This window comes from Desmodus rotundus, chromosome 2, assembly GCF_022682495.2.
Source record: "Desmodus rotundus isolate HL8 chromosome 2, HLdesRot8A.1, whole genome shotgun sequence".
In the NCBI taxonomy this organism is placed as follows: Eukaryota; Metazoa; Chordata; class Mammalia; order Chiroptera; family Phyllostomidae; genus Desmodus; species Desmodus rotundus.
In genome coordinates, this window is record NC_071388.1 from 20,289,804 (window position 1) to 20,316,599 (window position 26,796).

Genomic DNA, 26,796 nt, shown 5'->3' on the forward strand with positions numbered 1-26,796 from the left:
CCAATGTCACCCCAATAAATTCAATACATTTATTTTTATTTTTTTCAATAAAATTTTTTTAAAAAAGAAAATGGGAAGGAACCAGCAAAAAAAATGCCAATGTATGGGTACTGCTTTTTGACCAGTTACTTCAAAATCTCTGAGGGCAAAAGGAGAAAATCAAAGAGGGATTCTAGGAGGGGAGGGGAGGGGGGGGAGGCCGGGGAGGGGAGGGGAAGGGAGGGAAAGGGAAACACTCCTCAAGTGATTTGATTGTATAATGAGAGTCAGGAGTTTCTCTAGCCAGTACTGAACTACTGGGGTTCCAGAGTGTACCTGGCTGCATCCGGTCTCTGAGCTTATTATGTTCTTCCTTCTTCTTACAACAGTTTACCCTCCTACCTCCTTACTAAAGGAACCCCACCTTTCCTAATTTCCGAAATCAAACTCCCCTACTTCTCCCAGGGCTGGACTGTGTATCCCTAATCTAGGCCCTCTGCTCCCCTCTTATCTCACTACCTTGTGAGCAGTTTAAAAGTCGGAGGGAGTTTCGGTGTTTACAGTTTGTTTGGTTTGTTTCCAGTTTTAGGACCAGAGCCTAGTACTAAACCTAGTGTATTAAGTAGCTACATTAAGTAGGTACTTTAAAAGTATTTGGAGAATAAGAGATAATTCAGGATCACATGTTGTTATATTCAGATTACACCACAGTTGAAGGGTCCTTTACCTGGGCAGGCATGTGACAGATGCCTGACCTGGGAACTTGATTGTGACATGGGAACTTTCCTGTTTGCTCTGACCTGACTTAGAAGACAGTAGCCAGAAAGGGAAATTAAACAAATATTGGTTTGCTATTCAAACTCTTTCCTTTTTTATTATCCTTCTAAGATTTTTTTTTGGAAGAGACTATTATTTCTTCCTGGCATCTAAAGAAGTTCAAAAAACTATAGTTTGTCATCTAACAAAAATTAGTCATTTAAGCAACTGAATGAGTAAGTTGGTTTTATATTAGCCTGTGAAACATGGGCCCACAGACCTACAGCTTGTGAACATGTAGGAATATGGAATACGGTATTTGTTAGAGTGGGTACTTTTGTACTAATGCTGCCATTTTTGAACCTTCATCTTGATATAGATAGTAAGAGGACATGTTTTTGAACACCCTCTCTATGCCGTATACTTTTCCATACACATGAAATGTGTTAACTCACTTGTGCACAACCATGAAAAGAAGTTGCTATTACTGTCCCCATTTTACAGATGAGAAAATTTAAGCAAAAAGAGATAGTTTAACATCCCTAAAATTATGTAGCTATTAAATAGAAGGGCCAGAAGTCAAAGTATATAATCTGAAAAGTAAAAATAAAAATTTAAAGTTTGATAAAAAAAATTAGTTTCAAAAGAAAGAGAGAAAGAGAGAGTGGTGGTGGGGGGTGAGAGGAAGGAACAGAAAGAAGGAAAGAAGGAAGGAAGAAAGGAAGGAGGGGGAGAAAAAGAGAGAGAAAGAAAGAAAGAGAGGAAAGAGGAAGGAAGGAAGGAAGGAAGGAAGGAAGGAAGGAAGGGAGGGAGGGAGGAAGGAAAACTCTTCATTTTCAGTGGAATGTGGAATTGTTCCAAGCATGGGGCACTTCACTTCCAAAAACCATGATCTTGCTTTTAAGGCTTCTAGACAGATCCCAAGTTCTCAGTATGGTTTCTCAGTAGTCTATAAACTCTCAATGCTCTGAGTTTCTTATCTATAAAACTATAACTTGTACATGTGAACATACTCACACTCACATACATATTTCAATCTTATTATAAGGATTAACTGAGGCAAGTTATAGAAAAGAGGGACTCCTTCATTCTTCCTGTTTTCTTTTTTGATATGTACTTTTAAAATTTATTCAAATCAAAATGTATTTAAGCATTGTTTCCATACTAAGGAACTTATTAGAGAATTACACTGAATTAGGAAAAACAGATTTTATGCTACCTGACAGAGGACCACTGTCCCCCTGTTCCATGTCTCCCAGACCAAACAAGGGTTCTTTACATCCAGGGCCAACTGGATAAATGCCAAATACCCTCTATATTCAGAGTAACCCTTCCCAGGTTTCTGTTTTAAATATGACCTAGATGTGTCTGTGAATTAAAAGTTATCATTCTAAGGGCCAATAATAGCTTTTGCTTTTATAATAAGTAAACTAAAGTTCACTAAGATAGTCTATATGAGAAACATAACTAGGTTGGGTGTATTTCAAGTATGATTATTAACAGACAATGCATTCTATTATCTGAATCCCTTGGGTAAATTGAAGTACCTTTGGATAAGGCAACAATATCCCTTATCATGACAAATTTTCTGTTACTGAACTCTTCGATCTTAGTTGGTTTGTTTGTACTAACTTTGGCATTCTGTAGTTAATGTCATGTAAACCAGAGTAACATTTAGAGTTACAAAAATAATTGTCGCTAAATTGTTGAGTGCTTACTAAAAGCTATACATGTCCTAAGCAATTCACAGAATTAACTGTTATCCTCACAACTACCCTGTTATTCCTCCTTACAGAGGAGAAAACTGAGTCTCAGAACAATGAAGTAACTGTCACAAAGCCTTTCAGGGGTGTCCAACCTGCAGTCCGTGGGCCACATGCAGCCCAGGATGGCTAGGAATGCGGCCCAACACAAAATCGTACATTTACTTAAAACATTATGAGATTGTTGTGTGATTATATGTCACAATGTATTTAATGTGTGGCCCAAGACAACTCTTCTTCTTCCAGTGTGGCCCAGAGACACCAAATGTTGGACACCCCTGCACATATTTATGACTCTGTGGAAATCATTCACTATTAGAATTTTAAAACTATTATTTAAGTATAGTTTCATCAGGAAGGCAGTTACCATTCTGATTCTCAACCCAGACTCGAGAGAGCAATTTGGCTCACAAAACGCTTACAAACTCATAGCAGTGGGTTAAATCCTTGTAGAGCCTCCCTTGTCACCCAGCTCACACAACTGTGTCTCGATAAGATGCAGATGATCACGTCCAACATTTTGGTGAGGCCTCAGGTGTATCAACACCTTAGATGAATAGGAACTAGTAAGTCAAAGTTGGTGAAGCGATGAGTCAGATAGTATTTTTAAATGTAAAAAGAAATTTTTAATAGTAGTAATAGTGTTGCTGCCATTGTCTTTCCTAGTGTTACCTTATATTTCCTTGGTAAGAAAAGGAGCAATCATGTAATACGTAAACTGAGTCTACCTTAGAGAGAGGAGGCCTTCTTTTCCTGTGTCTGGTTTCAAGGAAGTTCTCGGAAAGACCAAATCTCTTTTCTCTTTTACACAGATGGATGTAGTTAGGTTGAAAAACTGAACAGGGCACTGATGTCGTAAAGACCTTCTGTTCTTCAGGGGTTTCTTGTATGTGAATCTTACTTCAAAGACTAAGCTGACTTACGGGGAGAAACAAGACCAGCATTCAGGCCTTCACTCTCAGTTGCACCGAAAAGGAAAGGCGAAAGGCAGTGTAACAACCATCTCTCCTGGAGGTGACATTAGAGACACTTTCTAATGAAAGTTGTGCCTAACGTCTCCGTGTGCTCGCCCCTCCTCTGACATTATTTTCTTGTCAGTACACTAGCAATAGTTCTGACACACCATAGTGGCGAGCTGAAAGCAGGTCATCACAGTGACATTGTACATGCTACAGTACGTTTTTATGATGAATGCCCATCTTTTTTTTTAATATATTTATGAATGCCCATCTTGAGATTTCATCGCTGTTTGTAAAGTAAGCCAGAGAATACCGGAAATTCTCACCGGATCCCTTGAGGGAGCATCCCGAGCCTCCAGGAAACTCACCTAGGGTCCCTCCAGGGCAGCAGTTCTCAAACTGTGTCCTGTGTCACAATCGCCTGTAGGACATGCGAAAACACAGATTGCTGGGCAGCGCCTGGCAGTTCATGACTCAGTAGGTCTGAAGAGGGGCTCAGTAACTTGTATTTCCAGCAAGTTCCCAGACGACGTTGATGCTGCCGGTCCGAGGACACGCTTTGGAACCACGACTGCAGAGAATGCCACAGAGATAGGGTTGCTTGGGTTAGTATGTCAATGCAGTACAGTCCATTTAATGGGCCACTGCTTTGAATGAATGTCAGGGACGTGGCTTTGTCTGCTGGGAAAAGTGGATGTGAGTAAGCAGTCCTCAGATACACTATTTGGCAAAAGAAAAGTAGTAGTTCAAAACAGAATTCATTGTAAGATACTAAATTGATAGCAACGCCAAGCCCTTAAGGTATGGCATGAAGACCATGCAATGCAGGTGGGGTGGAGTGGAAGGGAGGCAAAACTTCTAGGTTTAAGAGTGTGTTAACCATCAGTTCTTCAGTGTTTAGCTCACCGACCCTACATGACCGTGCATCTGAGATCAAGGACAACTGATGATAATGAGATGTAGAAGATTCTAATATGAGCTGTGGCAAAGGTGTTCTCCAGGCTAAAGGACTCATGTCTTCAGCTCTCCCTAGTAGGAAATATTCAGTTGACCACAAGAATTACAAAATTAGTGCTATCATCCAATTTTTAAAAATAATTTGGATCTTAAAATTGTTCCATTTTTCTCAAGCTGAAACGAGAAGGTTATTTTCTGTTCCCTTTTTATTTATAAAATGCTCTTGTATGAGAGTCTGAGAGATGAACAGTGTTATCCTAAAATCTTCTTAATGCATCCTTAACAGGTGTTTCTTAAGGGTACAATTTCACAAGAAACACAGAATTTTCAAGCGGCATTTAATCCTATTTTTTCCTATCAACTATTCTTGCAATAAGACCTTTAACATCTCTGAAAAGTTCAAAGATATTCCTCTAGCTTTATATCACTTACTCTTGAAACACCCCCGGAAAGGGTGCAGGGAAGGTATTAATAAACCCATCCTGTAGTCAGAACAACTGAGTTCCAGACAGCTTTGCATCTCCAGTGAGCCAGTGGGGTGGAGTCAGTCATTGCACACTCGCTTTAGAATTTCCACACCCCACCTTCATTTCAAGCCACATGTCATGTACTTTCAGAATGAAAAGTGTTCTATTTTTGAATCAAGGCTCTGAAAAATGCCAGCCTGTTGAATCCTAACTCATCTCAGTCAGCTCTTTCTCTAGGTTCTTACCAGTAGCATATTCTTATCAATTCTTCTTTGTTTCAGCAAACTTATGTGCACTTTTCGCATTTTTTTGAAGATTTTATTGATTTATTTTTAGAGAGAGGGGAAGGGAGGGAGGAAGAGAGGGAGAGAAGCATCAATGTGTGGTTGCCTCTCACGCGCCCCTTACTGGGAACCTGGCCTACAACCCAGGCATGTGCCCTGACTGGGACTTGGACTGGTAACCCTTTGGTTTGCAGGCCAGCACTCAATCCTCTGAGCCACAACCAGCCAGAGCTACTCTTCTCATTTTCATAATGATATTATAATGACTTTTTGCTTCCTCCAAAAGTAACACATATTTATTACAGAAATTTTAGAAAATATTGAAAATGAAGATCACCTATTATCCTGCCATCCAGAGGTATCCACCAGCACCACTTTATGAACATTCATTCCCTTATTTTTCTATAAAATTTTTAAGACAGCAAATGGGATTATACAGTTTTCTATTGTTTACCTTAGTAAAATATGCTGGACTTCTTTGTCACTGTTCATGGCCTTTATAACCTTTTTTCTGAAAAATGTTTTTGGAGTACAGCAGATGTGCAGAAAAGTAAACAAGCATCAGTGTACAGTTTGATTAACATGCGCAAGTATCAGTCTTGAGTCCAAGAAACAGGACACTGACACATTCTAGAAGCCTTCCTGAGCCCACCTCCAGCCCTCAGGCATTTTCAAAGGTGACCGCTAATTGTCATTGCCTCACTTTGGACTAGCTATGAATGACATACAGTATATATTGGGTTGACAAAACAGTTCGTCTGTTTTGTTTTTCTGTAAAATAAAAGACATATTTTTTATTTTCACCCATAACTTTATTGATTTGGATATTCTGAATATGTCAGCTATTTCCCACAAGGAAAATTTTGAGGATTGTTCTCCATTAATGTCTTGATTTGATAGCTATCAACTTCAACCAGTCTACCCAACTGTGGGGCATCAACCAGTGAGAAATCTCTAGCACGGAACTTCACAAACCACTTTTGACACATTCAACCAACCTCAGCACCTTTTTCATACCCTGCGTAAATCTTTTCTTTGCATTTCAGTTGCGTTCTTACCTTTCTTGAAATAATAAAGCATAACATGCCAAAAATGTCACTTATTTTCTTCCATCTTCATTATTAAAATGGCTACACAAAAATTCACCAATTTGATACGTTTTTTTAATGCACGCTGATATGACAGCTGTCGCAGTACAGTCTAACAAAACAGTTTCAAAGAAGTTAAAGACAGCTAAGTGCTACTAGAGCCATCTTACTGAAAAAGACAAATGAACGTTTTGGTCAACCCAACAATCTTTGGGTCTGTCTTCTTTTGTTTAACATCGTGTTCATTAGATAGATGAATGCACAAACTCCTATTAATGGCTGCCGAGTCTGCCACTGAATGGACTGCCACATTCAATCCAGCACAAAAGCCGAACATGTTCTTTTGTAGAACATTGGTCTTTCTACTGTCTCATTGTCAGAATCAGTGTTGCTATGAGCATCATCACTGTCTTTACACCTGTATGTGTTCCACAGGATAAGTCCCTAGAAGTGATAACCTCTTTGTAAAGATGCTCGTGATGGTGAGACCTTGAATGAGTATTACCAGATTGTCCTTTAACGTGGTGAAAATGTGTTTCCACCAGTAGCAGGCGAGAGTGCCTGTTGCCTCCATACCTTCTGCGTCACTGCCTATTACAGTTTTATTTAATCCTTACAACTCCTGAGGGCTTCTGGCCTCAGCATATTAAAGCTGTTCATGGCAGTTATTTCTCTATTCAACCCCCCAATTAATTCAGAGAGACAAAGACCAGTTTTCATTTTGTAAAGCTAAGTCATGCTAATATAATATTTGTATGAACTAGATTTTTGTAAGCGTATTATTCTTCAGTTAATAACTTTTTTTGAATGCTAACAGACACCATGATGTAGGGTTCCTTAAGTATATACAGCCTTCCCTGGCTAAATACTTCACTTTTCAAATATGTATTGTTTCAGGGTTTGAAAGGAAACATAAATACTGTGTTTTTTCTGTCTATATTTTAATTGCTTTCTATTCCCTTAAGTCTAGAAATTTACTAGTCTCAGTAGTAATTATTGCCCTGTGCTTTTATAACTTGAATGTTTTCTTCCTGAATCTTTTTTAAAGATTTTTTTTATCCAAAAGGTAACATATGGTTGTTTTAAATACAGATAAGTCAGAAAAAATTAAAAATCATCTGTATTTTTTCACCCCCTTGTTTGCTACCTGTCAATGCAGTCTTTCTGAAATACAATCATAAAACTGTTTTTCACAAACACAAAAAGAATTGTATGGCGCATGCTGTTTTGAAACCTGCTTTTTTTTCCCCTTAATGTATTTCGGTTTTTCCTCCAGTCATTTCTTGACTCAAATAACATCACTCAAATCAATTAGTATGTTACATACTTATGAAGATTCTCTGCAGAGTGATTTCTAAACACCGAATCCTGAAGAAGGAGAGAGTTCCCTGTCCTTGTGGAATTATCTCACAACAACTGTGTTTGGTGTTGAAAGCATCCTGGCATCCAGGCACCCAGGAAGCCCAGGTGAGAATGTGTTTATGGATGTAATTCTCTAAGCTCTAGCCCAGCCTTTCCTCTCATTTTGATCCTAACACCTCTGGGCAACCAAAAGGAAAGCAACAACTCCTTGACTTTCATGTACTTTTCAGTTTCAAGTCATGAGTCTTGAATGCAAATGTCTGCAATTTTCTTGGATTGTTTCTAAACACGTTATTTCTGGGAAGGAGTCAAATGGCTGCATTTGTTTTCCAGCGAGTCACTTTTGTTTAAACTTCATTTATAAACATGCCATATTTATCAATTAGAAGTGCTGTTTCCATTCATAAAATGTATGAGCTGGTGGGACAATGGTGAGTTAGCTAAAAAATAAATATGTAAGCACTGTATAGAACATGCAGTTTTAAATTGTTAGTTAGGATTTGTAATGGGCCCGGTATTTCTCTAATAAAATGTGTGTGTGTGTGTGTGTGTGTGTGCTGCGTGGGGAAGCTCATTACTATAATTCCATGACAGCATAATTATTTGCAGGAATATTACTTTCTAGTTAAACTATCAGAAACTAGTATATATTTTAGTGTGCTATTATTCTTTGCATTTTTAAAAAGATTTTATGTATTTGATTTTAGAGAGAGGGGAGGAAGGGAGAAAGAGAGGAAGAGAAACATCAATGTGAGGAAAACATCGATCAGTTGCATCTCGTACACACTGGATCAGGCACCAAACCTGCAACCCAGGCATATAGCTTTGCAGATGATGACAGCCGACTGAGCCAGACCAGCACGGGCTATGGTTTGTATTTTGTATATTTGATCAGGCAATCTAATATGAGATCAACTCTTTAACTTTTTGCCAGGTAGCTGTTATAAAACTTGGCATCAGCCAGGAAATATATATATCACTCTGAGAATCAACTGTGATTTATTTACCAAGCGCAGTCAATGTCTGAGTGTTTCTAAGGGTATTAAGCATGACGATATATATTTGAAAAGGGTGTCATGTTCATCCTTTGACAGAGCTAAATCCATAAATCATTAGGTTTAAAACTAAACAAGATGAAAGGTCATTGTGTTTTTCCACCAAGCCGTCTAACCTCTAGTTTTAGCACAAGTATAAAACCATCTGCTTTTACCAGGAGGCAGAGGAGCTCGAGACCCATTAACGCCATATGTATCAACAGAAGTGTGACTTCAGCGCCTCGAATGTTTTCCATTTTTTTTTCTTCATTATTATCTGCCAGAAACTTAGTTGGAATGCTTTTCCTGCCCTGAAAATGCATTAAGTTATATTTTAATTATGCAAGTCTCCCCTTTACTAAGTAATTACACACATTTTCTCATCTGTGTGTCTATATTTCAGAAGTAACTGTTTCATTTTGTTGGCAAAAACAGGAAATCAACCCAAAAAGGGAGAAATAAGATTTCATTTTCAATTTGCCTGATTTCTCCCGAGGGAAACTAACACAGCTTCCAATGCATCACAAGACAAAGATGCTGACTCAGCCTCCTAAATCATCCCTGGAGTCCACAGCACAGCCCTTAATGAGACAGAGTCTGCTGCACAAGAAGTTGTTCTATTAAATGAGCGGAAAAATAACTTTTCTTCTTCCAAAATGGCCGTTAGTGAAATAATTTAAACCTGAAACCAAACCTTCCCCTACTTATCCCAAAACACAGGGAAGAACAAACAACACAATTTCAAAATGACAAACTGTCTACTCAGTTGGAAATTAGACTTCAGAAATCTCACCAAAAATGGGAGGTTAACTGTGGTCCGTAGGTGAAGATAAAATGCTCACCACATGAAAAAAAGGACAAATTGAGCCAACCTTCAGGAGGCAGGGGAGGAAGAGAAGTGGGAAAGTTTCTAATCTGGTCCGTAATGACTGTGCCTTATTCAGGTGGGCGTAGCTTTGACTAAATAATCCTTCCTGTTTGTGACTTATAATACATCAGCGTTTTATATGTTGTGTCATTTGATCCTCACAACAACCCTGAGGATGGGGCAGGAAGTACATTACATTCCCATAATTGCAGATGTAAAATCTGTGGTTCAGGGTTATTAAGGACTTGTCAAAGGTCTTATGTGGCTGGTCAGAAGCACACGACCACTGACTCTGAATGAGCCCGGCCCGACTGCCTTTTTAAATTACCTGGTAGAAAATTATTTATATTGGAGTTCTTAGAATGCTATCGTGACTCAGATGTATTGTTGGAACGAAGCAAAATTAAGAATCATTGGAACGTATACTCTCCATAAAATACTAAGTTCAAGGGATTAATTTCAGCATGCTCCATCTAAATCTTGCAAAGATGCTGACATTCATATATTAAGCACAGATATCTATTTTCCACTTTTGTTTATGGAAACACTGGTTGATTGATGTTTCGCGGATTCCTCTTGCCTACCGGCAGAAAAATCTAATGGCAATACAGTGGGAGAGAAAAGGAAGAAAATTTAAAATATCTGTGTATTCTAAAAACTCAAAAATAAAGCCTTGATAACATTGATTGACTATGAGGTAGCATCACCCTGAGGATTAATTATTGACCTACTAGCTGACTACAAATAGCCTCTTAACTTGTCCGTCTGCCCCCTTCCCTCCATTCTGGAGTATATGGCTATAAGATTATTCTAACTGTAGTTACCTGGTACAAACCTTCCACATGCTGGCTAGGAAAAAATAAACTCTCCACCCTGGTATTCACAACCTCTGCAAAATAATAATACCTACCACTTATTAAATGACTATTAAAAAACAGATATCTCTGTTTCCAGATATCTGGAAAATGTGTGATTAGGGCAATTTTAGAAGTGAGGAAACTGAGGCTGAGAGAGGTCAAATAACTTGCCCCAGGTTGGATATTTATGAAGGGATAGCACCCATGCACAAACGCGGGCCTACCTTAAATTCCAACCTGTCTTTCTAGATGTTTCTGACCACTGGGGCATATCTGTATTACCATTAGCCTATGGTGCTAGTAGAACAAACATTCCTGACCCCGTCACAGTTCATGCTACCGTAGAGACACTCTTTCCACCTGGAATGTTCTCCGCAATCCTACTGCCTATAGAAATGTTGGCAGTTCTTCAGGACTAACCGCAAACATCCCCTCTTCTTGAGGTCTTTGCTGAATCTTATCACCAGTGGCTTCCCATGCATGAAAAACATTTCACTCTTCTTTGAATGCTTTTAGATCTTTGCATAATTCTTATGGCACTTACCTTATTCTTCTTTTAGTGTGGATATATTGCTGTCCTTATTATAAGTTCTCAATCTTCTCGAAGACAGGAACTGAGATTTATTTATTACTAACATCCTTGTAGCCCCTAGCAGGAATTAAATACTTCAATAAAAGATTTGTAACATTGAGTAATAAATACCACCTAGAATACGAGGTCTGTCCAGAAAAAGTCCAACCATTGTTAATATAACAAGAAAAGTTTGCACGACATGGATGTAACCTGGCAGCCAAGGAGAGTGGACTGGAATATGCATGTGTGAACAATGACAATTTTACTGTACTAGTCAGTGGGGGTGGTAGATGCCACTGAGTGAGCATGTGGACGGTGTGGCCATTGCATTCAAAATGACTGAGCAAGTACAGCACTGAATCTGCATCAAATTTGGCCTTAAGCTTGAACATTCCTCCACAGAGACTATGCAGATGATTCAGAAGGCTGTAGCTGTAGGCAACCGGTGATTGGTAGCTTCATCACGACAATGCGCCCACTCATGCATTACGTCTTGTACAGAGTTTTTGGTGGAACATCAAATCACCCAAGTGACTCAGCCCCACTACAGCCCAGATTTGGCGCCCTGCATCTTCTGGCTTTTCCCAAAACTAAAATCACCTTTGACAGAGAAGAGATTTCAAACTGTAGATGAGATTCAGGAAAATGTGACAGGGCAGCTGATGGTGAGTGGGAGAACTGTGTGAGGTCCCAGGGTGCTTACTTTGAAGGGGACTGAGGTATCATTATCCTATGTATAATCTTTCTTGTATCTTGCAGCTTCTTCAATAAATGTCTGTATTTTTTATATTACATGGCTGGATATTTATGGACAGGCCCCATATACTATGTCTAAAACATTTTTCCTTTTCTCCCCGAAATCTCCTTCTTCTCTGTTCTCTAGCTAAGTGAAGGGTACCACCAGCCACCCATGAACCAGCAAAACCTTGGACGTCATTCTTGATTCCTCCCTGTACCTCACCCCACATTGAGATACAAATTCTGTAACTATATCTTCTAAATAGCTCTCCAACCCATTAATTTTGTTTCACCAGCCATATAACCTATACACCTATTTTTAATCCTCACCCAAGGACATGTTTATTGATTTTAAGGACATGCTTATTGATTTTAAGGAAAGGGGAAGGGAGGGAGAGCGAAAAGGAGAGAAACATTGGTGTGAGAAAAAAACATCAACCAGTTGCTTCTCACATGGCCCCTATTGGAGACTGAATCTGCAACCTAGGTACATGCCCTGACCAAGAATCAAACCCACAACCTTTTGGTTTATGGGACAATGTTCCAGCCAACGGAGCTACACTGGCCAGAACCACCAATGCCTTCTGGATGAACATATGACCAAGAGAGTCAGAGAACATAGACAGTTTTTCAATGCACTCCTTTACTGGGCTTTTTCCCCCATCAACTTTTAAATAAAGTCAATCTTCTCCAAATTTGTAAAACTCTTGTTTTAATTCCACTAATAGCTAGCTCCCTATGTTCCTTTTCCTTTTACAGCCAAAGTCTTCCCCTTTATTTCCCTCTTACTTCCTAACCCACTTTTCTGGCTTCTTCCCCCAGCATTCAATTTACTCTTTTCATCTCCTTAGCGGGGAGGGTTTTGGTGTGAGCCTTCAGAAGAATGGAATTGCCATTTACTTTGGCACATGGGCTGTTTGCTTTGGGATATGTTAAGCTGGTGATATCCATTAAGTTTAAGTGGGACCTGTCCAGTTAGTTATCAATATAGAGAGAGTCAATGAAAGCCCTCGTCCTGGCTAAGTTATCTTAAGGCAGTGGTTCTCAGCCCTGGTTACATATTACAATCACCAGGTGAGTTTAAAAATCCCAAATGCAGTCCCTAGTCTAGGCCACTGTAGCCAGAGTATCCACAGTAAGATCCAGACCCCAGCATTACTTTAAAATTCCCTGGATTTTGCTTACCTAGGGATGGAAATAGTTAAAAAAAAAAAAAAAAAGAAAGAAAGAAAAAAGAAAAAAGAAAGGAATAAATAGGTTCCTACCCAGCACAGCCAGGACTTGTCTTACATACAGTCCATCGTAACCAGCAGAGGGGATTTTGCCGCTGAATTTTCTCACACAGGGAATTTGTTCCACCATGACAGAATCTCGTCTGAAAACTAATGTTTGACTTTGAGTTTCCAGGGTCCTTCCATTCCATTCTCCCAAATTCCTCAATGCTTTAAACCTACAACTTGAGTTGCGCCAATCAAGAGGATAGACAGAACAGAGCAGAGAACCTTGATCATTATTCACTCAACAAACATATTTAAGCCCTAAGGAACAAGTGTGAGTTTCAAGAAATTGAAAGGTAAAACACAGGCAGCACCCCCCAGAGCTCACTGTCTAGCCAGGCAGGAGAGACTTGTAAACAAATCGATATAATCAATTCAACTACCTAGGGTGAACAAGTAAAATGGTCAGTTTTTCTGGGGTGGAGGTGGTCATCTTAGGTTTTACACAGAAGGTGAAGCTTGAGCTGATCCTTAAAAGATAAACTGGTTGATACTTGCAAGCAAACAAAGAGAAGTAGGGGGAGATAATCCCAGGATGAGAGAGGTATAAGTAAAGGAGGTGGTGGGTTTGGGAAACTGCAAATAGCATGGAGTGCAGAGTGTTTCTAAGAGGTGATGGGCAGGGGTGGCAGGGAGTTTGTTAGAGAAATACCTAAGCAGGGAGAGGGATGGCGTTTATAAATCCTGTTAAAGGCTTTAAACTTTTTCCAGATGGCTTCCTCCTATAGAAAATGTCTTACAATGGGGGTAACAGGAAGCCACTGAATGAAAGGAGCACAATCAGGACTGCACTCTCCAGCAAACCTTAGAAGACACAGAGTATCTCCTAAATTGCCTCTGGAATGTTTGGAAACCAGGTGTGGTCAAATGGAACCTAGTCAGTGCATTTCATTTAGATATGCAAGTTCTAAGGTGGGAAGATTACCCACCCCAGCACTTTGCTTCCATTGTGTGTTTTTTTTCAGCATTGTTCCTTCCCTCCTCACCCTGCGGGCTCGAACAACCACTAGCCCCAGGTGGTCTATTACCATAGGTGGCAGGAGAGATAGCGACTTGACGACCAGCTGGACTCACTGAGTCTCCAGGCCCTCAGGCTGTCGCTGCCAGAAGGATCACTGGGCTGTGAAACAGAGCCCACCCCTTCTCTCCAGGGCCGCCGAGAGGGAGCACACTCTACCGGGGCTTTTGTGATGAACTCGATTGCACCCTGGAGCACCACTACCCAAAAAGGAAAGGAGGTTGGGGAGAAGCTCCCGGGTGTTAGTATTCAATCCTCTAGGAAGGGGGAGGGCAGGGAAAAGGTTTCCTGTTTCTCTCTACCTGCCTTTCGCCCTGGAAGCTTTGCACACCACACAGAGAGGAACGCAGCTGCTGTGGGCAACACCTACCTACTTGAGAAGTAAATCACGGGTCATTTCCCCACTGGTAGGCTTATTGTTTAATTCAAAAATCTCCCTGGGTCTCATTCTTAGACGCAGACAAGGACTACCAGCTTTAGCTGCCCTGTGAAAAGGCCTCCAAAAAGGATAGGATTATGTCCATCGTTCCACTCAGAAACACCTGGTGCTCACATCTGCCACTCTGACCTCTGGAAGGCAGGAAAGGTACGGTTTTATCCTCCGCTTGACTTGGTGAACTTGGCGAACTTGGCAAACCGCTTAGCCTCTACATACCACAGTAGTGTTTTTCAACAGGCGTAACGTGTGACCCTTCCTAATTCCCTGAAATGCTGAATAAACTCGATTGGAGAGTTTTGGAGGAAATAGTAAAATGTTTTGATGTAAGAAAGTCCAAATGTGGAGGTGGGCGAAAGAGAAGTGAGGGCTGGATTCCAGGCCAGGTAACGAGATTTTGTGCTCTCTTGAGTTCGAGGCTCGTGTTGATCTCATGCATCTCTTGTAATCAACTAATTCATCTCAAAATTATTTTTTCTTTTTAAACATTTCCTTTGAAATGGAAAAAAGTGTCTCTCTCATGAGAAGTGGTCTTCTTTGATACCTATTGAGAATAAACACACCATAATTTGTAAAGTTTAAAAATATCAGTTTCAACTTAAATACTTCCTTAAAAATGGTAATTTTAGAAATGATAAATATTTTCAGCTCTTAAAGCTTTACAAAAGATAAAGCAAAACAGAATTCTGGGAAGACTACTGAGGTCCTGACCAAAAGATTTAAACAATATCTCTCTGTATTTCAAATTATAAATGAAGTTATAAAATATAATAATCCACTAACATGCTATAAATAGGTGGCTATTACCTTATAGCTCAGAGGTATTAAGTCTATTTTTTCCTCATAAAGACAGATCCATTTTTGAAATTCCCTTCTTTACCTCTTAGAACACAGCAGTGTGTCTCTAGAATTATGTAATTAGTCTACTTCTTACTCAGACCAAACTGGAGCTGTTCTTAATGACGAGGAAAAAGGGGTGGAGGGGAACCTGTCAATTAGGATTATTCGGAGAACAGAAAGCTGAGGGGATTTAAAATTGCATCCTGTCATTACCTTCTACAAGTCATGCTGGGAAGACTGAAAAATAGAATAGCATGTTATCAAAAACATACATCGAAGGAGGAGAAACGATTTCCGGTTGTTTTTTAAAAAGTGCTATTTTAATGGCCAGGATGACTTGGTAGTTTAGACGGCTCAATAGGAAAGGTATTATATAACAGCACGGGTGTGTGTGCGTGGGCAACCCAACAGCTCTGTTCACTATGACGTAATAAAGTTCAAGACAGCACGTCACTGGAGTGTCGGAAGTTCTCATTTAGGTGACTGACAGCTTTTATCTGTCTTGCATTCTTTTCTAAGCACATTATCAACCATTAGCTGACATATCTTCAAAAAACTATGTACATTCAGAGCTTTTCTCCTGTTTTATAGTTTAAGAAACTGAAAGAGGGCAATTTATCCTCAGTGACCTACAACAACCATTCTGCTCTTTTGCCCTCTCCTCTTGCCCAGCCTCACTGGCACCTCTAACCGTAACCCCCCCCTGCCCCCATACACACATGTACACATATGTTCACATTGCTGTCATGAGGCTCAGGGCCCGATACTACAGCATACAGCATTCTAAGTCAGTGCGTGTTATTAGCATCTTAGTACACTACTTCGTATCTTAATGCACTACTTCCTTCTGCTTTTTTAAAGTGAGAGAAACACTTAATAGAAATAAATTGTTTCAATACTGCAGCACTGGGCACTGTGGCACTTGTGTGAGAAATAATACTAGTACCCTCAAAATCACGCTTTGTAAGACTCCGCCTCTTCTGATGAATAGCAGTGGCCTTTTGTGCCCTAAGTCAAAACATGAGTCAACGGTAAAACTAGAAATTATACTTAAGTCTTCCACCTCTTCATTCTGAGATTTTGCCATCAGACTAACATGATAATTAGCAATGGGAAAAGCAGGTGGAATTGTGGGATTATTGTAAAGCAGAAGAAATTCTAAGATTTTTCAATGGGTTCATGCTAGAGTTGTACCTCTAATAAACAGCTGGTCCTCCAGACTGTCAGTGGCATTTTTTTCCAGTTTTATTGAGAAATAATGGACATACATCACTGTATAAGTTTAAGATGTGAATGGCTTCACTTACATATATCGTGAAGTGATTACCATAATAGATTTAGTTAGCATCCATCATCTCATACAGCTGCAATTGAAAACCTAAGAAATTTTCCTTGTGATGAGAACTCTCAGGATCTGGCTCTGAACAAGGTTCCTGTACATCCCACAGTGGCATTAACTACAGTCATCATGTCACACATCACATCCCTAGTGATTACCTTACAAATGGATTCTACCTTTTGACCACCTTCCTCCACTTCTTCCTCCCTTTCCCCCTGACTCTGGTAACCACAAATCAAGTCTCTTTTTCCATGAGTTGGGTAGTTTTTAAAATAAGCTTCCACATATAAGTGAGATCCTACAGAATTTGTCTTTGACTTATTTCCCTTAGCATATGCCTTCAAAGTCCATCCATGTTGTTGCATCTGGGACACTTTTCTCATTTTTTTATGGATGGATAAAAATAATATTCCATTGTATATGTACCAGAGCTTCTTTACACATTTATTCATGGATAGACACTTATGTTGTTTCCACAGCTGGGCTGTTGTGAATAATGGAGCTATGAGGAGTGCGTGTATCTTTCCAAGTTAGTGGTTTTGTTTCCTGTGGGTATGTTCCCAGAAGTAGAGTTGCTGGATCCTATGGTAGTTGCAGTTTTAATTTTGCGAGGAACCTCCACAGGGTCTTCCACAGTGGCTGTACCAATTTACAATCCCACAAACAGTGCACAAGGGTTCCCTTTTCTCCACATCCAGCCAGCATTTCTTATCTCTGGCATGTTGTTGATAGCCATTCCAAAAGGTGATATATCATCATGGCATTGCAGTCTGGGGGATATCTCATTGTAGTTTTAATTTGCATTTCCCTAGTGATGAGTGATGTGGAGCATCTTTTCCTGTACTTGTTGGTTTCCGTATCTCTTCTTTGGAAAAATGTCTACTCAGGTCCTTTGCCCATTTTTAATTGAATATTTGGGGGTTTTGATATTGAGTTGTATGAATTATTGATTGAGTTATGTTTGAGTTAAATGAGTTATGTTTTGGATATGAGCGATATGAGATAAATGGTTTGCAAACATTTTCTCCAACATTCCACAGGTTGTCTTTCACTTTGTTGATGGTTTCTTTTACTGTGCAAAAGTTTTTTTTAGTTTGATATAGTCTCATTTTTATTTTATTTTGTTGCTGGTGCTTTAGGTGTGGATTTCCAAAAAATCATCACAAATACCCATGTCAGGAAGCTTTTTTCCTGTTTTCTTCTAAGAGTTTCATGGTTTCAGGTCTTACATTTAAGTCTTTTATGCATTTTGAGTTAATTTTTGCAAGTGGTATAAGATAGTTTCATTCTTTTACATGTGAATATCCAGTTTTCCCAGCACCATTTATTAAAGGTATTGTCTTTTCTTTGTTGAGTATTCTTAGCTTCTTTCTCAAATATTAGTTTATTATATTTGCTTCAGTTTATTTCTAGGATCCTGATTTTGTTTCATTGGTCTATTTGTCTGTTTTTATACTTGTACCATACTGTTTCAATGACTTTATCTCTATAGTATAGTTTATAACAAGGAAGCTTGATGCCTCCAGCTTTGTTCTTCTTTCTCAGGACTTCTTTAGCTATTTGGAGTCTTTTGTGGTTGCATATAAATTTAGGAGTGTTTTTTTCTATTTCTGTAAAAAATGTCATTGGAATCTTGATAGAGATTTTATTGAACCTAAAGGTGGCTTTAATTAGTATTGGCATTTTAACAATATTAATTCTCCTAATCCATGAACCCAGAACACTTTTCCATTTATTTGTGTCTGTTTCCATTTCTTTCATTAATGTCTTATAGTTTTCAGAATAAAGATCTTTCACTTCCTTGGTTAAATTTAAATTTTATTACTTTTGATGCTATTGTAAATGGGATTGATTTCTTTATTTCTTTTCAAACAATTTATCATTAGTTTATAAAAACACTACTGTAAAATGAGTTGCAGAGTACTCCTTCCTCTGATTTTTTTGGGAGAGTTTGAAAACTATTGATAAGTTTTGAGATGAAATTGAGAAAAAAATTTTGAAAGAGTTTGAGAAGGCAGCATATTTTGACACAATGCTTAAAATTTAACATAAAAATGTTCACTCACATACTCATTACCGTGAATCAAGCTAAGCTATTTGAATATAGAAGTGAAAATAAAGGTCCTTCTCAAGCATTAAATGTGGAAGAAGAGGGAAGCATTAAGCCCCAGAAGAGCTGGGGCAGGAGGAGAGAAGGGAGGGGAAATTTACTATGCATCTCTGAGGCAAATTGCTGAAGGAATTTAGTTATCATGGTTTTATGAGGAGAACTAATTAAATTAATTGGGAAATCTAAAATTAGGGGAAATTCAAGCAGATCTACAAATCGTAGCAAAGTAATGTACATAATAAATGGGATGCTTCAGGGCTCCATGCTGTCTCCTTCGTAGTAAAATGTTTTTTATGACAGGGTATAATTTCAACACAAAATGAATCGAGAGGATACATGGCTTAAGAAACTTCACAGGGTGCACACAGACTTTCATTCTTAGATTGTTCATTTACATAGAGGTCAAATCTTTATTTGCTGCTAGTGATTAGCCCACCAACTAGCCAAGCGTGGAATGATAGGACAGAGGGGTTGTATTTGGGAGTTACGGGGGAAGGGTGGATCGTAAAAGCCTTTATTGTCTGTGAGCAGGCAGAAACAAATCTGAGTGATTGGAAGTCCCAAAGCTGGATACAGAAGTTAGGTGACTGCTAAAGCACAGCTGTCGTAGCTCTTCATTCTTCTGCTGAAGAATCCAGGTGAAAAGGGAAAATCCTAACAAAGAAAGGGGCCCTTTAAGCGACGGGACGAGGGCAGCTGGGGCGCTACACGAAGGAAACACTGAATTCCAGGGTTATAAGGCACCTGATCATTTTAGACGCCTTCACTATCATTTTCTCAGAGTACGTACTTTTAGAACACCACTTTAGGCTCTGTTGATGGTAGATATTTTTTTTGTATCAAGTGCCTTTCTCCTAGAAGCGTTGTGACATGGTATGGGATTTATTATCACACACACACCTCTCCAAGCTATGTGCTTTAATTTATGAGATTTAGAGTGCTTCTTTAATAATAGTTAATCACCCCTGTCCATGCATACATTTATTCGTTCGTTCATGTCTTCATTCCTTCAATTATTCTTCCATTCTTTCATTCCATAACATCACATATCGGCAGGCACTTTATGTACCTGGTTTCAGTAAAATAAAAATAAATAAATAAATAAAAAGCCAAGGTCCCTGTCACCAAAAAGCTCATTTCACAGACAAAAATATTCATACATAATTATAAGACAATGGGATACATTATATTTTCATACAAATGCCTCTTTCCCTCCTCTCCTCTCTCTCCATGTGTGCATTTAAATATTCATAGTATTCTGTGATTAAAAAAGAGTACTCAAATTGACATAAGTAAACTAGCATACAAGAACTGATACAATCACTTACCAGTCTTGTGACCTTGAGATTCTGGCGGAATTCAGCCTCTCTAAATCATTTCACCTCTCAGCCCCAGTTTCCTCATAATCACTAACACTTACTGATGGTTTCATATGAACAAGGTACCATTATGTGTTTTACGTGTATGAATTGCACAGTCCTCACAACAAACTTATCAGGATGTTGCTAATATCCTTATTTTACATATCATAAAACTGTGCTACAGATGGGCTAAATAATTCACCCAAGATCAGGCAGTGTAACAAGCTTCCACCACTGGCTGCAGTATCTCGGCTTGTAGTGCTCTATGAAGCATCTTTGAGTAGAGTGCTAACAGGGAGGTTAAACTTAGAGAATTAACCAGGGACTGATTTGGAAAAGCTTAAGCATACCAAAGTAAAAATTGTAATTTTAAAAAGGCTTTTCCATCCACAACTGGATTGGAGGAAACCATGTAACAGCGTGGTGTCCGGCTGTGTTTACTACACCCTTCCTTGGACAAGAGGACCTTGGTTTCCTTCCCTCGCTCTCAGCCTCCATGGGTTGGGTAGGCATGGCTCTGCTCCCTCCTCCAAGGATGGGAAACCTGGGTGAACACCTGTTCTGGACCGAAAGTAGGGTTAGTAGAGAACTGAAGTTAAATCCCTGCACACTCTGTGCACTCCAAAGTCTCGGGGACGGTTCACCATGGAAGACACTATGATCAGGAACCTTGGCTTTTCCTCCAGAAGTCCGTCATGAACCAGTTGCCAGGCCTCAATTTTCTCATCTCTACTGGCTCCCCAATTTCTTTTTTGTATTAATGGCCAGGAGTCATCAAAATCATAGATCTGTATAAGGCTCTTTACCTACAGGTTGTGTTCAAAAACAGGGAGCACAGGAACATACCCACCTTTAGGCAAGCAAGCTTTGCTGTCACCATCTTCGGACATGCCAGGAAGGAAGGGGCAGGTTGCATCTGGAGGGCATGGTCCACAATCTCACCAATCTCACACCCCTCTGAAGCTAAGAGTCAGAGTACTTCCAAGCCTGGTCCAATGAATGAAGCCATTTTGCCAAAGGCCATGGAATTGCAAAAGCCGGGTCTCTGAAGCTACCTCAAGAGAAGACTGAGAGCCACCCTCTATTTTAAAGCTTAGTGGGTGTGTCGTGGCCCTCAGCATAGTCTGGAGAGCATAGATATTATTCTGCCGTGCAATTTAGTTAAGTTGACACCCACACTTACACATCATAATGGAATTGATAACCATTTTAGGCTGCAGATTTCTACTAATTTAACGTCTACAGACAGCACCATTCCAGTAGTGCTTTGAGCCAACTAAGCCAGACTGGATTTTCCACATTTATATACCTATGATTCAACTACCACTACCCTGCTATTTGCAAGGTTTAAGGACAACAGCAGGGTTAAACATGTAGAACCTGCTAAAAGGGTACCATTGACTCTGGGAACGGCCATGGAACCAAGGATACTTATTCCTCGAAGTGATGGTATCACTGGCTGGGGAATGAAGGGCCAGCCCACTGGCAAATGTAGAGGCTGGAAGCAGTGAAGCCGGGGATACAGCATATAGATCTGTTTTCTTTTTTCTTTTTAACCTGTAAGATTCCCAAGATACTCTGTGACATTCTAGTCATCTGATCAAAGCAGCATTTTTCTAACTCCACTTACCAGAATTTTCAGAAGTATGACTTCAAAGATTTCAGACACATTTTCCTATATTGTATAGCTACTAGCCAACTATAAAACCTTTTTCCATTTCCCCCATTATTTAGGTGAATTGTTCTAAATAATTTCTTAACCAAGGTTCTATGTTTGTTCAGGCGAGGCTTTCTCCTGTCCCAGCCCACACAGAACATCTGTAAGCAACCTGAATATTCCCGGTGCTGACAGCCAGCCTTTTCTCAAACTGTCACCATCTGGCCATCAGCTGTGCACTTCTGAGAACCCACACAGGCGAATGCCAGTCTTCTCCCTGGAAGTCTGTGAGTGTACCATTTCTCCAGGATTCTAGCCCAGTGACTCAAGAGAATCTAAATTTGTTTTTCCCCCAGTACTCTAATTCTCCTAGCCTTTGAAATAATTCTTCACATTCATCAGCAAAAACAATAAAATTTCCTTTTAATTAGAGAAAGTATTTTTTATGTCTTACCATCACATTAAAATGAAATATATTTTCCATGTGATTTGCTATGTCATGTCATGGACATATAAATAAATTCTGCAAAGAATTATGACATGTACTTGGAAAGCAGTTAATTTCAACTGTCTCTTTAAAAATAAAATCTGACAATATTGCTTAAATCCGACTCTTTATTTTCTTTACTTATTTCTAAAGAATCTGCCTGCTGGGGAGAGAGGGTTACAAGGGAATTAAATGGTAATGGAAAAAGTATACAATAAAGGTTAAATTATAAAGTAATATGCCCGCTACAAACATTTCTTTTGCAGATTATAAAATTGCTTTTTAAATTGTACATGGAAAGTAAAATGTTAGTTCTATCATCTCTTACTAATTCAGCAACTATTTTTTCCTAAGTAACAAATGTTTGGCTCACTTAATCAATTAGTTATTTTGAAAAACATTTTTCAGTGCTTACTTTAGGTCACCTTCAAAAATATAGAGAAGCCCAAGATATGGAAACTGCTTTGGAGGTTGCAGGCTAGTTGTGGGGCAGAGAGGAAAACGAGTAACTTCCATTTCAGCTCAAAAAGTGGAACTAGAGACACAGAAGCCTTTCACAGGGCAGCACTGACTTTTCAACCATTTGGGGTTTTTTCAAGGCAGAGTTGGATGATTCTGAGTTCCAATTTAAGTTATCAAAATGAGGGGTTTTGTCACTAGATAGATAAATAGATAAATGAAAATGTAAAACTCATCTCCCTGGTAATTTTTTTCTCAAAGTGTGTTTTGTTTCTCTTTAATTCTAGTGGATTTTCATCTATGTAGTGGTTCTTAACCTTCTCGGGGAGGTAAATGTGAATGTTCGTCGGAATTAGAACCACAGGGGAGATTTTTTCAACCTTCACACAATCTCTACCTTTCAGGGTTCAGGAACTTCAGTGCAGAGGGTTTGCAAAAGCACAGACAGATGGGCCTACTCCCAGAGTCTCTGATTGAGCAAGTCTGGGGCGGGGCCTGAGAACACACATTCCTACATCGTTCTTTGGGTGGTGCTGACTCTGCTGGGCTGGGGCACCAGGCTTGGGAACCACTGCTCTTTCCCATCAGACTATCAAGGAAGGAGTTGCATTTCATGAAATCTCTCAGGCAAGTGTGCTATGCCCTTTTTTAAAACCACTGATCAGCTGAATTTTATCCACCAACCTCACCAGATTCTTTCCCACACACTTGTTGTTCATGCTCTTCACACACTTAGAGATATTTATACTCCTTTTTTAATGGCACCAGCTTCTACAGATACAAAGCTATAAATTGGCCTTGATTTTTTACACTATTGGTGACTTGCCTGTTTCTCTACTTAAAAAATAAGATTTGTGAAGCTATTCATTTACATGTCTACCAGGGATTTATAATAAAAAAACATATAATAATAACACTAATACTACCAAAGAGATTAACATGTGCCAGCCACTGATCTAAGAGCTTCGTAGATATTAACTCATTTAATCCTCTCAACACCCCACAGAAGTAGGCATTATTATTATCCCTATTATCCCCATCCTTTTTTAAATTGATTTGAGAGAGAGAAAGATTGAGAAAGAGAAATAGTGATTTGTTGTTCCACTTATTTTTGTGTTCATTTGTTGACTCTTGTATGTGCCCTGACTGGGGATAGAACCCACAACTTTGGTGTATTGGGGCAACACTAACCAACTGAGCTACCAGGCTAGAGCCTCTATTATCTCTGCTCATTTTTTTTTTGCAGGGTGCCTGATGAATGCGGTGTGCATTCATCAATTTGTGATTTTTTTAAAGATTATATTTATTTATTTTTAGAGAGAGAGGAAGGGAGGGAGAAGGAGAGGGAGAGAAACATCAACGTGTGGTTGCCTCTCACAGGCCCCCGGGTGGGGACCTGGCCGGCAACCCAGGCACAAGCCCTGACTGGGAATCTAATTAGTGACCCTTTGGTTTGCAGGCCGGCACTCAACCCACTGAGCCACAGTAGCCAGGGCAATTCTCCCTATTCTTTAAAGATAGAAACCGAGGCCCATTGAGGTTCGGAAGTTTGCTCCAGGTCATACAACTGGGGAGTGGGGGAGCCTGGGCAGTCCTGCTTCAAACCCATGCCCCTGATCACTCTCTATCCAGCCGCCATATGAAAAAGTTAAAGGCTCTTCGGGCATCTATCAGTAATTCTTTTTTTAAATTTTAAAACCTTTCTGAATTTCCTTAAGATTTTCCACAATTATGCTATGTACATGACCTAAATTGAACAGTATCGCCATTAAGCAAGAAGTAACTTACGTTCCTGAATCTCCTCTTACTGAGCCTCCTCTTCACCACTGTAAATCAAAAAGGCCTCCACTTCATAGTTTATCATCTGATAGACACATTAGTGAGTAATGGAAAGATAAGCTTTTCAGGAATTTGAAAAAGCAAAAAGAAAGAAAACACTCCTGATACCCTTTAAGAGAGGTTATCAAAACTTGGTCATGGAGGGTTGACTAGAACATGCATAGGACTCTGCTATGATACTGTTCAGATAGGACCCAAGGTCAGATTAAGGTTCTTTTCTCCTGTTTTTCTGTTTAAATAAGAAGATCAGGAAGAATAGCAATAGAAGTTTGCTATTTGTGAATTTCCCTTCAAGACATCCAAGGAAAAAAGCATCATATCAATCAGTTTATAAGGGGAACATTCTATAATTTAATTTAGGGTGAAATTAAACTGTGGGTCACCCTCCTCCCTCCATCTCCTGTATCTGTTTTTTCCTCTTTTTTTGTAAAGATTTTATTTTTCTACTTTTAGAGATAGGGGAAGGGAGGGAGAACGAGAGGGAAAGAAATGTCAGTATGTGAAAGAGACATCAATTGGATGCCTCCCACACACTCCCAACTGGGGACCTGGTCCACAACCCAGGTATGTTCCCTAACTGGGAGTCGAACCAGAGACCTTCCGTTTCACAGGCTAGCACTCAATCCACTGAGCTGCACCAACCAGGGCCTATCCCAGGTATCTCGAAGGTTCAACATACAGGGACTTGTAACTGAAGCCACGTGGCACTAAGTCCTCAAAACATTTTAACAAAGGAGATTCCCTTGGCTCACTTGTTCCAAAGTATGCTGTTCTGAAGTGCCAGTGTCTCAGCTTTATTTTGATCTCCAGACTAGAAAGATTTGATTAAAGTTAACAGAATATAACATTTTAAAAGATATCCTTTTAAAACCCATAAGGTTTCTTGAGAAAAAAAAGTTGTTTTTAATATTTAGCATTTCGAGTTAATCAAATTATAATATCTTGAAGTTTAAAGACAAGGCACAAATTGAATCAGCAAAATCATAAGTATTATGCTTAAGTGTCAAAAAAAAAAAAAAAGAAGCCAGAACACTGATTCTAAACCTGCTTTGCCTGTTGGAGGCCACGTGGCCTACGGCAAATAATGACTCCCCAGACTGCCAACTCCCACATCGGGGAGAGAATGGGTCGCTAAATGTACAGAACAGCACAGTCGGAAGGGCTATAATAGGGATCTAATGGTTCCCAAGCTGGGGTTCCTGGGCCAGCCAGGCTAACCATGCTTTTCAAAGGAGGACAGACAATGAGCTATTTTCCTTACAGGAGCTCCTCCAGAGACAGCTGTTGGAACACGTAACAAAGTGGCCACGTAACAAAGTGGCCAAAGGAAAGTAGTTGTCATATGAAAAAAAACCACTATAAATTAACCACTTATAAAAACAGAGTCCCACTCTACTCCAACTCTAGCATCAGCTTCAATATGTTTGTTCTCTGTGGTAGTTACTAGAGGGCCATACCCTTTCAACCACATAATGCAAATGCAATGCAAAAATCAACTCCAAACCTAAGTCCAAGATCCAGACAAGGATGATGGATCTGCAAAAAAGAACAATTTAAATATCAAAGGATTAAGAAGGTCTTTGGGCTTCAACTATTTTGAACCCCCCTACCCACCCCACAAAAAAATGACCTTTTTTGCAAATTTGCAGAGAGAGTTAAATGTGAGGTAAAGGCTTCTTGAAAAAAATTACACCCAAATGAAACAAACAACATTCTTGTCACTTCCTTTACTGTTCTTATACCTTTAGGTACAGATATACCTTTAGCTACAAGTATAATTGAAATAGAATAAACTTATTTTCATAACTTTAAACTTCAACGTTCAAGGCAGTGTGACCTCTCCTTCGCATGGGCTCACTTTAAATGGCCCTTTTCTGGAACCAATTATCCTCACAGAATAGGCACTGCCTATATGTTACAATGTCTGATAGAAATAATAAATTTTACCACAGTCAACCTGGACAGGTTAACTAAAATATCAAATTTCTTTGGCTTTGGCTGAATGCATATGCACCCGGTGTGGTAATGCTGAATACTTTGCACTGACCAGAAGCAGCGATGAACATGTTTTATTAATAAAATCTGAAAAAGTATTTATTCGTCATTAGATGCAATTTGGTTAGCAAAATTTTCAAACATAGGGCCCATGGGGAGTGAGTGAATAATAAAGGTGGTCCTTAATATGAATAGATTGGGATTCATCAACATACACCAAACCTTAAATTTTGCAAGAGCATAAACTGGGGCCAAATGAGGTTCCATCTTGCCAAAATCCCCCCAACTGAAT